We start from the raw sequence: 16,948 nt of genomic DNA, 5'->3' as shown, positions 1-16,948 counted from the left end.
ATACATTGGCTATCACCCTAAATTTAAATCTATGTGTAGGATTATCCTTTACATGATTATATAGCGCATTGTGCTCATCACAGTTCCTAATTGACGAAATGTGCTGTAGTATCCTGACCTTAAGCATATTGTTGGTTTTACCAACATAATATCCTGAGCATGACGTGCAATCAGCCAAATACACCACATTAATGGTCCTACAGGTAGCTCTCCCTTTAAAATGAAAACTCTTCCCTGTGGAAGGATGTACAAACACCGTCTCCCTAGTAATATGATCACAAGCCTTACAGCCCCCACATGGGACAGTACCCAGCGACCTAGGTAGGCATGTGACCTCATTGTTTCCCCTATCGTGACAGAGTATATCCTTCAGGTTCTTATTTCTCTTATAACTAAATTGTGGAAAGTCCCCTACTATACCACTCAAGTTTCTGTCACTAGTGATGATGTTCCAATTCCTCTGGATGATGTCACACACCCCTTTGACATTACTGCCATATGTTAGTGTTATCCTAGGTGTAGTTTCCTTCTTCCTACCTTTCATCCGGTGACCATTGTGATTACTATAATTACTTCCTAGGTTCGTTGTAACATCAACCCATGGTCTATATTTGCCTTGCCTGTTCGCAGTACCTCTTGCTACTGCTGTTTCCACTAGCTCACATCTATACCCTCTTTCTTGGAAACATTCTTTCAAGTCATCTATCTCTCTCTCAAAATGTTCATCCTGTCGACTGTTCCTAGAGATCCTGCCAACCTGCCCCTCCACTATGTTGGAAAAGGTATACCTAGGGTGCATGCTGTCAAATGAGAGCAAAGAATTCTTCCAACTCTCTTTTCGATATAATCTAGAACTAAAGCCTATGGGTGTAAGTTCTACTGTGACATCCAAGAAGTCCAGAGCCTCACATGAGCTCTTGATATCAAACTTCAAGAAGGATGTGGTAGAGTGTAGATATTCCATAAAAGTATTTAGCCTTTGTTCACCCCCCTTCCGGGCAATAAAGATATTGTCTACAAAATGTAGATAAACCCCTATATGTGGACTCCAATCTCTGTGGTTCAAAACATGTTTCTTTTCCCAGAAGGAGAGAACTAAGTTGGCGTAGGAATTTGCACAGGGGGTACCCATGGCTACCCCCTGTACTTGCCTAAACACTGATCCATTGCTCAAGAAGATGTTATTCTCCAAGACCAGTTTCAGTGACTCTTCTATGAGAAGAAGTTCTTTCTCTATGACACCCACATCCTTCAGAGTCCCTACACAGGCTGCTATGCCATACTCATTGCCTATCACTGTGAACAAACTATTTACATCCAGGCTTACCAACATAGTGCCCTCCTGGCTACCTTCCCTATTCATTTCACCCAAAACTCTGAGGAAATGTGCAGTGTCCTTCAGAACATTGTTCATACGCTCTACGTAAGGTCTAAGTGTGCACTCCAACCATATTGACAAATGCTCCGTGACCCACCCCCTTCCCGAAACTATGGGTCTAAGGGGTGGGTCTGTCAATGATTTGTGCACCTTGGGTAGGGCCTTGAACACAGGACTGACATCACAATAAAGAAATAATTAAATAAATGCATTCCTTGCACGAGAAGGAATGCATTACACAGCCCATACGGCTGCAGCTGCTCGTCCATAGATTATAGTTGCAGCGGCTGTGCTTTTCAGGCACTTTGCACTACGGCAAAGTGCTGATGCAGCCGTTTGGTTTCAGCGATGTAGCTCGCAGGCAAATGTCTCGCGAGCTACACGCCGGAATCCGTATTTACAATTGTTGGTATTTCTCTTTACACTTCATTTTGTAGGGTATTTTTGCTCTTTTACCATAGTTGGTAATTTCTATTCTTTCCTTTCTTCTATTTAAAAAAAAAGTTGCTGTTTCTTGCTGATACTTTATTGGGTAAGTGTTTGTTCCTTTTTAATTCTGTTTATTATGTCGGACAAACTTACAGGATTTAAAAAAATGCACTTCTTGTGGGCATAAGATCCCAAACTCCGATACCCACAAGGACTGCATTTATTGCCTTGGAGCTAGGCACTTGGACATACCTTGCAGAATGTGTTCTACATTTAATCCTAGAGTCCTGGCAAATAGAAGGAGCAAACTAATTTAAGGGGTTTTCTTTCCTCTACTTCTTCATCAGGGGCTGAAACCCCCTCAAAAACTAGTAAGTCTGTTCCTTTAGAGCACTGCAAACCCTCGCCTTCAAAGTCCCGTAGGTCTTCGTTGGAGCCGCCAGCAAAAATCATAAAAGTCTCGGATATGAGTTTGTCTGCTCCAAAGACTCAACATTCTGAATCAAAGCTTTCAGATCCCACCATCATAAGAATAAGTCCAACAACCCCCTCCCTTGGATTCTAAGTCATCGGATCCAAAGCCAGATGCATCTTTTAGGACTGCAACTCCAGAATACATCTTGAAGCCAATTTTGCCCACCATGTCTGCTCAGCTTCTTCAAACTCCAAAGAGGCACTCCAGGCCTCCATCCATCACTTACTTCTTCTAGGTCCTCCAGAAGCTTGTTGGAAGCAGATGTGGATAGGATGATGCAAAAGTTACTCATAGCTCAGATATAGATGGGCGTCTTGCCATTTCTGTCCCATATCCAACCGTGAGTACACCTGTCACATGTAAGGCTATCATTTCTCCTTCTCCAATCCATCCAGTGGTTTTGGAGTGCCAGGATCCGAGATCCCTGAGAGGTTTTGTGTCCGATCTGAGGAAAGTTTCTTCCTTTACTCAAGTTGTTTCCTTGACTGGTTCTGCTTCAATACCCTCAGATCAGAATGGGTCTCTGAACCGCAGTGTCAGCATCGGATCTGAGGGAATAGGTTTGGCTCCAATTTTGTTGGATCCATCCCATCCCCTTGGAGCTTTAGCCTGGGACAGTTTGGATCTTATTCTGCCCCTGAAGATTGGATCTGGGGGTGGCCTGGATCTACCTTCTTCGAGAGCTTCGACTCCAAGGGGGCAGGTTGAAGCTTTTCCCAGGCCTTCAGCTTTTGAGGTGGTGGGAAGGGTTTTTTCTTCTCCAAAGAGAACAGTCTTATATTTTGGATCCTACCCCTTTTCTCTCATCAGTTCCAAGCTCTGAGACAGTCAGACCTATTCCACATGGCAGACAGTTCCAGTGGCGGAACTCCCCCTGTCTTCCGACACCTGTCTAAAACACCCAGTGAAGGAGGCTCCCGGAAGATATCGTATAAGAGGAGACACACAGACTCCCCTATGGAATCTCTCATGGAGAATACTGGTTTTGATAGAGAGGGATCTGCCAGGTCACCACCGGATGACACCTCCTTTGGAGATGTTTTAGAGACCCTAAAGCAGAATGATGGTGGTTCTTCCCAAAATCCCTTGCCGGAAGAGTTGGTGTTCTTGGAGAATTTTGATTCAGGCTTATCTTCATTTTGGCTACCCCCCCCCCCCCCCGGCAAATGAACATATTGATCTGGTTTCCTGCTGGGCATGGAAGGAGCCAGATACTGCTGAGCCCATCCCAAAATGTCCTGACAAGTTTTTGGCCCCACCTATGGACAAACCCCACTGGAAGAAAGGGGTCCCAGTTTATGTTATGTTGGTGAAAGAGCTAGTAGAACAGAGCTCCTTTGTCCATTTGCCTAACAGATACTCTAGACCATTGGACAGATTTGGCAAGTGAGTGTTTGCCTCAGCTACCTTTGCTCTGAGGTCAGTAAATTTCCCTGGCGCACTTTATTAGACTTCAGAGATATTTGACCAAAGAACTATCAAATACTCTTGAGTCTATATCTGCTGAGGATTTCAAAAAGGTATCCTCATAACTGGCTACTGTTTTATCTATATCAAATGCTTCGATTAGGTTATCCTCTCACACTGCAGAAGGTACCTCATGAGCAGCCAGTTCAGGCATCCTTATAAGGAGACATGCCTGGATGCAGCTATGCAACTTTGTGGTGCCTTTTAAGACATCCTTTATTAGTGCTCCATTTGATGGCACTTCTTTGTTTGGACCATAAGTAAAAGATACGCTTATCTGCAACAAACAAGATGAAAAGATCCTGTTTGCCATGGGGATCAAGTTTTCTATGCCTCGATGAACCTTGTGTAGGAACAAGAGAGGTGGTAAGAAAATCTGGTTCCATAAATCTCGGGGACATTCCCAAGATTCATGTGGGGATAATTTTTCCACAGGCGGAGGAGAAAGTTTTAATGGTAGATGTCACTCTAGAGGCAGAGGAGGCCCACAGAACCAGGGCTTTAGAGATTCTTTTTCAGACAGGCACTTTCAGAGCTCCTGAACTACTGCCCAACTGTCCAGCTCTGGAGGCAGTCAGGGGTTGATTCTCTTTGCACCTAGATGCCTGGGCAAATATAACACAAGATTTATAGGTGCTAAGAATAATATCCAGAAGCTATTATGTACCACTTTCCCTTCTTCCTCATCGTCAAAGGAAAAAACGTCCCAATGTTCCATCCAGTCAGAGGAAGGCCACAGCACAAGAAATCCAAAAACTGCTAAAAAAATTTATCCAAAAGGTCCCACCAGACTAGATCAGATTGGAATTGGAACTTATTCATGCTTCATTTTACTGCCAAAGAAAATAGGGGACCTTAGACCCATTTTAGATATAAGCAAGTTGAACCAGTATGTAAAGAAAGCAAAGTTCTGAATGGTCATGGTTCAGTCCATTCTACATTTTCTGCACAAGGATGACATCAAAATAGGCAGACAATCCAGGGGACATCTTTGCTTTTCACTGGGAGCCAGTCATTACCAGTTTAGAGGTCTGCCCTTTGGACTCACGACAGCCCCCATGGTGTTTACCAAATACATGGCAGTAGTGGTAGCTCACTTGAGGCTGAAGGGATTCCAAGTGTTTCCATATCTAGACAACTGGCTCCTCATCACCCCTTCCAACCATCTGCTACAGCAGGCCAGGGACTATTTGCTCCAGATTTGCAAAACTTTGGGAATTATGATAGATCTTGCCAAATCAAAACTTACACCAGTTCAGAGCCTGGAGTTTATTGGTTCAGTTTTGGAAATGACAACACACATAGCATCTTTCACCATATTACATCTATCAGAAACCAGGTTCAGACTATCCTTGCCCACCCATCTCCCCCGGCAAGGTTGGTATATCAAGTACTAGGGTCAGTGGCAGCAGCAGTAGTTCTACTCCCTCTAGCATGATTCTTTATGTGGGTGCTCCAATGGACTCTAGCTGTAGATTAGTCCATTCTATATCAACTCTTGTCCTTTCAAGTAAAGCTCACCCAAATTTGCAAGCAACATATTCGCTGATGGATGCATTCGGATGATCTTTTTCTGGGCAGACCCTTTGTTCTACCGAACCCAGTTACCACAGTGACCACGGACACTTCTCAACTTGGAGGGGGGGCATTTCTTGGGAAGAAATGTCTAAGGCTTGTGGTCCCCCAGGAGATCAAGTTGCATGTCAGTGTCCTAGCGATGAGAGCAGTCCTGTTAGCATTTCAGGCATTTCAAGATGCACTTTCCTTGGGGACTGTTACAGTTCAAACTGACAAACATCAACAAGCAAGGAGGAACATGATCTTAATCCCCTTTGCAGAGAGGGCATGAGGGTTTAGGAATGGGCAATCTCATGCAACCGCTTTCTAATTGCACTGCACATTCCAGGGAAGACCAACATGCTTGCGGACAAACTAAGCAGATCCATTCTGATGCCTCCTGAATGGTCTCTCAGTCAGTTGGTAGAGGAGATGATCTTCTGATATTGAGGCCGACCTTGCTGCGACCTAATTTCCACCCTCCCTCAACAGATACATCAAGTACTTCGCTGTAATCCCACCTCATGAGATAGTCACCAAGAGACATTTTGATGCACACTTGGCCCTTGGGACTCCTTTATGCTTACCCTCCTATGCCTTTAATTCCCAAATTTCTACAGAAAGCAAGTCGGCTTAAGAGGTCAGTGATCCTTTCTGGCCTCGGCAAGTATGGTTCCCCTTTCTACGGTCTCACCTTTGTTATCCTCCATGAATACCTGAAGCTTATGCAGAATCTTCTCTGTCACCAGTCAGGGATCCAACAGTCCAACATTCAGGCCGTCAAGCTCACTGCATGGTTTTTCCACTTCCAGTAATAGTTAAGACAGTTCAGACTTTCTTCCTCTACACATGACATTATTTGGCTTCTCAAAAAGATTCTACTAAAAATATTTCCAAGAGCAAATGGAAGAGGTTCTCCATTTGGGCATCAGATAAGGAAATTGACCCTTTTTCTGCTATTCTTTATTTTTTGACAACCCTTTTTTAAAGAAGGAGCTAGTTCCTCAAGAGTTAAGCTTTAGTTGGCAGCAATTTCTAATTTTCACACAGGGAACATATCTTTTTCCTTGGCCTCCTCTAGATTGTGTAAAGCTTTTAGGAAAGGCATTTTTCTTCTGAGGACTCTGATAATGAACCCATCACTGCTTTGGTATCTTACAGCTGTACTTGAGGATTTAACACAAAAACCCTTTGAACCATCTGACAAATCTTATCTAAAATTTCTGTCATTGGAAGCTATAACTTCCCCAAAAAAGAATATCTGAACTCCAGGCTCTTTTGTCTAAAACTCTCTACGTTATTTTCCATAAAGACAGGGTTTCACTACGAACTAATCTTTCTTTCTTACCTAAAGTGGCCTGTGAAAATAACATCAACCAATCCATTAACTTAAAAGTTTTCTTTCCAAAATTTTCCAATAAAGGATAGTAAATGCTACACCTCTTTGTTGTACACAGACAACTACGTTTTTGCCTTCACAGGACAAAGCAGTTTAGAAAATCAGACCATCTTTGTGCATCTTTCTCCATATTGCTTAGGTCATTTAGTTTCTAAAGTTACCCTAGCTAAATGGATTACAGATTTTATTTCATGGATTTACTCACAGAAAGGTACAACATTACCTAAACCTCCTCGGGCTCATTCAGCCAGATCCTTGGCTACTTTATCTGCCTTTTGGTCAAGAACTTCAATTGATGATATTTGTTCTGCAGCTACATGGTCCAAGACTTGTACCTTTGTTTCTTATTACAGATTGGATATAATTTCCAGAAACAGAGCCGCCTTTGGTTTGGCAGTGCTCCGGAATATCCTTTCATGAGGGCTAGCCAAGATCAATGTAATGGGGAACTCTGTCCCATATGTTAAGACAGAATAAAAAGAACAACATCAGATTTAAAAGTTATGTACTCACCATAGCTAGACATCTGTGTTTGTTTTCATTCTTCCTCCCCTCCCCTCCCATCAGTTCCCCTGTCCTTTTTCTTCTGGAAGGACCTATTGGACTGTGTTTGGAACCTAAAGTTACAGGTTTGAGCTCTGCCTTTTCTATCTGTCTATACCTGTTTCTTTTTTAGCTGTTGGAAAATAGGGCATCAAACTTGATCTGAGGCAGTGCGGCTGGGGTAGGGCATTATGAGTAGAGGGAGAAGCTCGAGAGCTGGATCCGAAGTCTAGTATATGCATCTGAGTTGGATCCGAGCCCCATTGTTTGAGGAAGAATGAAAATGGACAAGTCAGACTGCTAGTTAAGGTGAATACATCACTTTTCATAAGTCAGACTGCTAGTTAAGGTGAATACATCACTTTTCATAAGTCAGACTGCTAGTTAAGGTGAGTACATCACTTTTCATAAGTCAGACTGCTAGTTAAGGTGAGTACATCACTTCATAAGTCAGACTGCTAGTTAAGGTGAATACATCACTTTTCATAAGTCAGACTGCTAGTTAAGGTGAGTACATCACTTTTCATAAGTCAGACTGCTAGTTAAGGTGAGTACATCACTTTTCATAAGTCAGACTGCTAGTTAAGGTGAATACATCACTTTTCATAAATCAGACTGCTAGTTAAGGTGAATACATCACTTTTCATAAGTCAGACTGCTAGTTAAGGTGAATACATCACTTTTCATAAGTCAGACTGCTAGTTAAGGTGAGTACATCACTTTTCATAAGTCAGACTGCTAGTTAAGGTGAATACATCACTTTTTATAAGTCAAACTGCTAGTTAAGGTGAGTACATCACTTTTCATAAGTCAGACTGCTAGTTAAGGTGAATACATCACTTTTCATAAGTCAGACTGCTAGTTAAGGTGTATACATCACTTTTCATTTCAGTTCCAGGTAGAAAGTGGTTTCTCATCTACAGTCCATATTTCTGCTTGGCCTCATCTCACTCGTGTCCTCTATCTTTTCCTGTCTACTTATTTGCTCCCAAATCGTTGGCTCCTTTGCCTGTTTTGAAAGTAAATTCCATCCGCCTCTTGCAGTCATCTTGGTTGATAAATTATTTCTCCATTCCATGCTGGCTTAATTGTTAGAATACTTTCTGCTACTTTATAAGCATAATATTCTGTGTGGCTGTTTTTAGGAAGCCTTTGACAAGAAAAATAACCAAAGATCCTGTAATGATATTAAACATGTTTTGGGAATTTTATGAAAGTATGTATAAACCAAACGAGTATGGAAACCAGGGGAATGCCAGGTGAAAGGTCAGCTCTGATGGCATTTCTAGTCAAGTCTAGAAGAAGCTGCTGTTAAAAATAGGGTAATTAGTATGGCATACAGAGTAATACGTAACTGTAGGAATCAATTGCAGGAGGTTAGAAAAGATTGGGAAGAGAGAGTATTAAGACAGTTTTCAGAGGAACACTAGAAGGACTTCTCTTTGGCTCACACGTAAGCAACAATGACAGGAAGGTTTAGGATATTTGCTTAGAAATGGAAAGTTCAGAGAATTTTTCCTCAGCTAGTCAGGATGTGCTGGAGGTGTGATGAAAAAGAAAGAGGTAACTGGGAGCATTTTTTTTTTTTTTTTTGTGGTAGTGAGTTGGCAGATTTCAAAAATTCCCTACAGAGTGCTGTGTCAGATATCTTGAGGGAACAAATGGCTGAGCTGTAACTAAGGAAATTATTCTTTTGAACTGGGAAACGGGATCTAAATTGCCTATAGATTGTGAGGCCTTACAAACTTTAATGCTATTGACTGCCAAAAAAGCAGTTACTAGAAAATGCAAATCAAAATCTAAACCAGCTGTAATTGAAGTATTGAATATTGTAAAGCGATGAAAAAACTAGATACGGGATGTTTAGAAAAGCGAAGGAGCAAATTACATAGGAATTAAGTGTTTTGTTTGTGTCTTTCGGCTTTTCCCGGTTAGGGGTCACCACAGCAGAACTCCGGTCCGCTAATGATTGGCAGATCATAGGTTCATAGGCAGTTGATTTTTACGTACCGGCTTGCCAGGCCTGACACACAACCTTCAATGAAGGTACGCCCATTCACGCATGTCTCTACGCAGAAGACGCTCTAGCTGAGAATCGAACCGGACAGCATCTTACTGTGAGGCGACAACGCTACCGCAGCACAGTGTAATTTGTAGAAATAAGCCACCCAGAATAATGTTCAGGAGGAGGCGTGAGTTTAAGGGAAGGCAGGAATTGAGGAATTTATGTAATGTTGGTGTGAATAATTGTTAAAAAAACTGTCCGTCCCCCCCCCCCCCAGATAGTACGGCCAATATTAATGTGTGTGTGTATGTCTAAAGTGATAGTTTAATACAAGTTTAAATATTCTGTATAGTTGTCTATACTTGTTTTCTTGGCTTTTATTCATTATTTGAACAAAGTATTTAGTTTTATATGGTATGATTACTCTCTTGAACAATGAGTGCACTTTTCTCATGTGCTTTGTTTGTCTGTCTTTGTGGACTTTTACTCAAGTTCATCCTTATAGAAGTTATCTGTTAAGTGGGTAAATGTGCTTCTAATAACATGTAGTCAGTAAATAGCAAGTCCAAAACAAACTCACATTAGTCTTTCAAGCTGCTGCTTCATTTTACAAAAAAAAAAAAAAAAGTTAAAACAGGCCCAGTGTCCTTCAGAGTGTCATGTTCCCTGCTGTTATTGAGTAGGGGTGACCGCAGGCTGTATTTGTTATTTTACCACCTGCTGCTTTCGTTGTGACTGTCATTTTACTCTGTGAGACGTGTGGCTTTAGATACTGTGCCTTCTCAGTTTTATTACTGAACTGATGCTGCAAATTCCTTTAATGCAAAACTCTTTTCGGAATTTTACCAGATGCATTTTTGGTAGACAGGAAATGCTGCACTTTGTATCTTCTTCCATCAAGTGTCTGCATGCCTGTCTTGCACTGCCTGTCAGAACTTGTGGATGTTTTTCTAAACTCCGATTACCACCATCATGTATGGCAGTAAACACTGTCTGGTGATTCAGTTCATTATATGCTCATAGATATATACTGGGCCAGTGAACACCAGGGCCTTTATAAGGCTATCCCAGTTGTATTCCTATTTGTTGTGGATGTTTATTAGAGGGAGGTATGCTAGTTAGGAAGTTTCTAGAGGTTATGTGGGGGGTGGGTGGGTATGTTCGTTTTACTGTCTGCCTCTGTCTCTTAGAGACATGGTGGCCAGACCCGGGGTGAATTTCCAATGTCCTATCTATTAGTCAAGGTTGCACTTAAATAGTGTTGGGGTTTTATGTAATTCATTTAATTTAATGACATTTTTAATCGGTGCATGCCACTTTTGAATATTTGATTAATTATGGCAACTGAGATGAGGCCAAGCAGAAGTTTGGACTACAGGTTAGTTGTTTGTTAAAGTTAAATAAAATCATGTAAGTTCTGAAGGATCTATATTATATGCTCGAAGTTTTAAAACTTCGACACTCATATAATCGACACTGTATGAGCGAAGTTTTAAAACTTCGAACATATAAAAAAAAAATAAAAAACAAAAACAACCTACCTGAATGCTTTGAGGAGGGGGGGCAAGTTAGCTGCGTTCAGGTAGGTTGTTTTTGTTTTTATTTATTTATGTTTTTATATGTTCAAAGTTTTAAAAGTTCGCTCATATAGTGTCGATTATATGAGTGTCGAAGTTTTGAAACTTCGAGCATATAATATAGACCCAGTTCTGAAAGTTTGGTGATATAAATGTATGTAGTTTTATTTGTGTACTTTTATCACCGTTTGGAAAGGTATTGATGCAAATGCATTATTGAGCATATAAGCAGTAATGATGATTGTAGATGTCTCAAAGATAAACTTTTCTTGTGAACAGTCTATATTAGAGGGAGGATCACTTCTCAGGTCTTTGTGTCCACAGAAGAAGAGATTATCTATGAACTAGTGTGCTGTGAAGGACATTATTAAGTTGTAGGAGACGGAGTTAAGTATAGCAAATTGTGTTAAAAACGCTGTACTGAAAACAAAGTGACTGCTCAAAACTGGTGGTTTCTTGGGGTGCAAAACAGTAAACGTTTACAGTTGACCTGGAAGATTATGTATGTTTTTTTGTCTACATGCTTGCTAGCCATCAGCCCTCCCCTTTTTTGTCTAGAGCCTATTTTTACCCAAGTACTGGGTATTTGCAGCATGAAGTTGACAGAGGCATAGAGGAGCCATGAAAGTGGTTTATACCCACAGCAGCATCTTCAAATTGAGGGCATTCTTTTGTTAAGGCCATAACCCCAATCCCACTAGCTGATGTGAGCATCCTATGCCTTCCCTGTGCATCAGCAGGTTACCTTTACTGGCTTTGGCATGCCAAGCCCACGTTGTTATTTCTGTGCTTTAGTGCTTTGCAAGCCTGCACTTATATGATGGCAGTTGGCCAGCTGAAACCGCTGTTCCCCACTTCCCAGGATGGGTCACTGTTAGTTACTGACACCTACCTTCTCCCACCAGCTCTTCCAGCCACTTAAGCCAGTGTTTGAACCCGGGTTGTATGGCTCATAGTCAGAGATTTGTCCCGCTGGGAACTTGGAAAATAATTACATTGTGCATATGCAGTTTTCCTTTTGTGTATGAACACACTTTATTTGTATATTTATAGATGTATTTATTTAAATTAGTTAATTGAGAAAGTTTGAATGAGCTGGTAGCCTGTTTTTAGCAGAGTCCTTGGAAGAAAGCTGTAAGGTATAATATGTGTACGTAAGAAAATTACATCGGTGATAGAAGGTCCTAATGTACAGCATTGGTAGTCAGTGTGATAACAAGTCTTGGTTATACCATGTTCTATAAGTGAAATTAAAACTTTATATGGCATGATGTGGACCTGAAAAGGATAGCTACTATACATACCTGAAGCCCTCTGAAGAAACAGTTTTTGATTCTGGGTCATAGTAACAAAAATTTCTTAATGTTTGGAAGCTATCTACCAGAGTAATTAAATGCTGATTTGATATTATGATGTACTTTTGAGTCAGACATTCAATAGTTTTGTATTGTGTATCATAAATATATATTTGGTTTGGAAATTAATTTTGCAAAGCAAGTGTGAAATCTGTCTTGGAGCTCAAATTTATTTGGTTTGGGTCTGAAAAGTGACATGATTCACATTCATGAGATTATATTTGTAGATGACTTTATTGAAAATTTACAAAGTTATGAGGCTGTGTGAATGGAAAATGGAGTACAGCATGGGTTTGGGAGGTCTTGCTGTCAGTATTTGTTTTTTTTTAAGAAGAGATGCTTCATACCAAAAAAAACAAACGTGCATCTGGTGGAATAGAAACTGATTTTGCAAACTGAGTACAAATTCTCATTTTAGGATGCATGTCTGTATTTGTGGATATACACAGAGAGACATGCACACAGACATATGTATAGCATACCCACATTAGCAAATGTGTAAATGAATATTCCTTTGTTTGCGTAAACTAACTGCACACAAAATGCACAAGCAGAAGAGCTCTGCTTTACCTGCGGGTGAAAGTACGTAAGATACTTTGCAACTTCTATAAATGTCACCGTACCAGACTTACAGTAATTGTTTGAAATGTCGGGACCCACTTTAGCAAGTCCCATAATGCTGACATTAAATGACCAAAAAGTCAGACTTGCATATGTTGTCTGAGATGGCTATTTCTCAGAAATTCGCTTTCCTTCAAGGTAACATCTTTTAGTTAGTCTATGCAAGTTCAGACAGTTTAAAGGACGAGTGTGATGTTCGATGTTAAGTCTTCTGCATTTTCTGTCTTTTTTGGCATATCAGCACTCACTGTTACAAGTGCTGACATTTCAGTGGGGAGCCTATAATTATATATGCCTTAAGTCCAGGTGATTTGTATATAAAAGATGCCAGATGCATTATTTAAGGGAATGCTAATTGCATAAGAAAAGTGAACTGGCATGAGCAACAAATGAATTATTTGCCAGCTGGCTATAAGCAGTCTTTAAGGCAGTCGTGACTGGTTCTGTATATTTCTATACCATACCTGTCAACCTCACAACACAAAAAATCTGGACAAAGCCAGAAAAAAATGGGGAGGCAAAGGACCAAAAATAGTGACAGATTTTAAATATTGTTCCTATAAACTTAGAAAGTTGACAGAATGACAGATTTGGCATAATTATACGTTTTCTGAAGGATATGAAGGATGAAACTCAAACTGTCTGTCATTATTTAGTGACCACAGTCCTCAATGATTTCCCAGAAAACCACAGATTTTATGAGGAACAGTACAAAAATAAAACTAATGTCTTTCGGCTTTTCCCAGTTAGGGGTCGCCACAGTGGAACTCCAGTCCGCTAATGATTGGCAGTGGATTTTTTACGGTGCCAGCCCGATGTCCAACCTTCAAAGGCACAACCATTCACGCACGCACCTACCTGTATGTCTTTAAACGTCACTCGACTGCAGGGAGGACATGCAGACTCCACACAGAAGGCGCTCCAGCCGAGAATCGAACAAGGGAACCTCTTGTGGGGCGACAACGCTAACCACTGCACTACCACAGCGAACAGAACAAAAACAAGAGGCAAAAATCTGGACAGGTGAGAGGTATGTTATGTACAGCTACACAATTAACTTGGAAGTAAATAAAATGCAGAACTGAAGGTACCAGAAAATAATAATAATAATAATAAAAAAATGTATTAAAGATCACACTGCTTCACACGATCATTCTTTCTTATTACTGCCAAATAGCAGTGGCTGCTTAAAGGTAAATGAACAGCAGCAGAGACTTCCCACCCTCCAATAGTTTGTTTCATCTCCCCTTGTGTAAGAGAGTAAAACAGGACAAGCTGTTTAGGCTGAAAAGCAGCCATGCCAAAAGGATGCACCGTACCAGTTCCCATCTGTCTGCAATCACATTTAAGGTCTGACATAACAGTGAACAACTCTAAATCTTGAACGGCAGTTACTCATTCTTATCTGTTCTTGAAACACATTTACCTAAACACCAGCAAAAAACTACTCCTTCACTTCATCATTGATGTTGGAAAAGACCTAGTTGCAGTAGAAGTAAAGCTGTGTGACAGTCTGCAGGAGTCCTTTATTGTGGTGCCAGATTAAAAGCAGTAAGGAACGCTGTATTCTCCTTCGCTATTACCCTGTCATGAAGCAAGTTAAGTCACAAAAGTCTTCATCCATTTGTTGAAGCAATAACAACTGAAAAAAATGTAAATGTTCTGAAACCATGCATTCTACAACAAAGGAATATGCATAGATACATAAGAATTTTCAGATTAAGTATAACCAAATCTAATCTTACTGAAAATAACCCACCATGGTTCAGGCCCACATCCCAGATTGACTGGTGTCCTAGACGGGGTGGAGGATGGTAATGAGTGGCTGTCTCTGGCTGACTGATCTGGGCTCACTGCAGTAGCAGCATTAAGGACTGGACAAGCTGTGTTTGCTAAGTTGTATACTGCTTGGGTTGGGATGTTTCACATGAGTGAAAACATACATGCACCGAAAAATAAGCAGCAGTTATGGAGCTCCCATGGCTGCCATGAGCTGGGAAGGATTAGGCACACTCCCATGCTGCACTATCATATTTATGTTGCACCAGCATCCTTGGTCTCCTCACCAACTTTAGATGTGCGTTAGGTTTGGCTAAGGGGGGGGTCTGGCAGTAGATCTGGTGAAAAAAGAGAGGAACTGGTGGCAACTGATGGTCAGGTGGGAGGAGGAAGAAAAAAAAAAGTAAAAAAAAAGAAATTTGCCCACCATGTTTATTGGTCCCATCATCTGATTTGTCTATCTGTCTGTTCTTGTCTGAACAAGTCACTTAACCAGATAGTGCACTTGGGTTACTTGCTGAAAAAGTGTTGCTTGCTCTTAGTAAGTATACCAGATGTTCAAAATAAACATTTTTTTTATTTTATTTTTTAAAGAGGGTAGGCTTGTCAAAAAATATGTAGTTTGATCAGCTGACATCCACCCATCTCTAAAACATTTGTGGCTAAATATGATAGCAAAGGTTAGAAAATTAATGCATAGTTTTCAGTGAGAGAAAAGACCCCCCCGCACACACACACCCTGTGTGTAGGATACTGCGCTCTCCTGTACCCCCTGCTAAATATAGTAATCTGTGTGGCTGCTGTGCCTCTGGTGGAGGTGGAGCCTTTGCTGGCCATTTTGTGTTTTTGACAACTGCACAATGTTTTGGACAGACTGGTTGTCAGCTGAGTGCCCTACTCCCATGAACCATAAGAACTCAATTTTTGGCAGTGAACTTATAACAATAAAGCAGTTAACATAGTACAGGGAAAATACATTCTTTAGAGCTCATTGGCTAATAAAGTTTGCATTACTTAATTACCCTAGATCCTTTATCAGACCCTACAAAGAGACACTGTAATGTTAATGAAGGATTGAATTACTGTTCTATTAGCCAGCTTTATGCCTGACTCTATTAATTCAAGTTAACAGTCTGGGTTTCATTTGCTGCATTTTTGGCTTAGCACAGTGGGGTTGTACCTGAATACCCCCTAAAAAAAATGAATACTATTTTTCTCCAAGAGATTTCAGTCTTTTACCTGTGACAGTTCCACTCACAGATAATGATATGCTCGTATCGTTAAATAACCCCCCCTTGATCTATTGTCCGCTGATGAAGTGTCTCTGCTAAGGTTCTTTAAATTCTGGACGCCATCAGAGGTAATAATTTTCATTATTTATTGTATTTTATGTGTACCATGTTTACCTGCATTATTTGTTGGCCTAGGTTGTTAAAAAACAACCAAAAAAATAATTAAATTCGCTAGTACCAGGATGTCCTTGTCTAATTCATGCATTCTCCCATCTCTTGGTTATTCTGCATTTCTTTCAGCGTTTGCGTGAGCCTTTCACCGCACACTACAGCAGGCTTGCAATAGAGTACTATGTTTTGCAACAGGTCACATCATATGGACCCATCACTGTTTTATCTTTCAAATATCTGCACGGGTTAAAATTTGGCCACAATTTTGCTGTCACGCAACTAAAAATTGCTGATACATACATGTATTTTTCTGACAATCCCTCTCAGTCTGCAATGTTATTTTTCAGGGAGTACTTGTGTGGTCTTAGGCCATTGCTTGGTAAGCCGATTACTTTTCCTCAAACAGAATAAAAATCTGGCATCTCTTGTGACTCTTGATTCATGGTAACTAATTGAAACTCAGAACACAAAGCATCTCAGAAATAAATTTACAAACAGCATAGTTGACATACATAAAGTAACAGTCTGTGCCCCCTCCCCAACTATATGTACATTAACCCCAGGAACATGAAACCTTGGAGAAAGGGGAAAACGTCAGTATCCCAGCCACAGTATATGTGTATGTCTACACTCCTCACAGGAGTATTCAAGTCTAGACATTTAGAGAAACTTTGTATAAGATCAGGTTCCTTTCAGAATGAGCTCACCTATTAAACTTTGGTACCTCCTCAAGGAAAAAACCCTCTAATTTTGACCAGTTGTCTTCCTTAGTCTCACTTTTACTGTACACTTTCCTTATTTTTCCTGCAGCTGACATGCATTGTTTTAAGTGGTTGTGCGTTTCCTGCAGCTGACATGCATTGTTTTAAGTGGTTGTGCGTTTCCTGCAGCTGACATGCATTGTTTTAAGTGGTTGTGCGTTTCCTGCAGCTGACATGCATTGTTTTAAGTGGTTGTGCG

Source organism: Protopterus annectens, chromosome 7.part0 (genome assembly GCF_019279795.1).
Source record: "Protopterus annectens isolate FY-2018-M chromosome 7.part0, PAN1.0, whole genome shotgun sequence".
Lineage (NCBI taxonomy): Eukaryota > Metazoa > Chordata > Ceratodontiformes > Protopteridae > Protopterus > Protopterus annectens.
Note: the sequence above shows the minus strand (reverse complement) of the source record.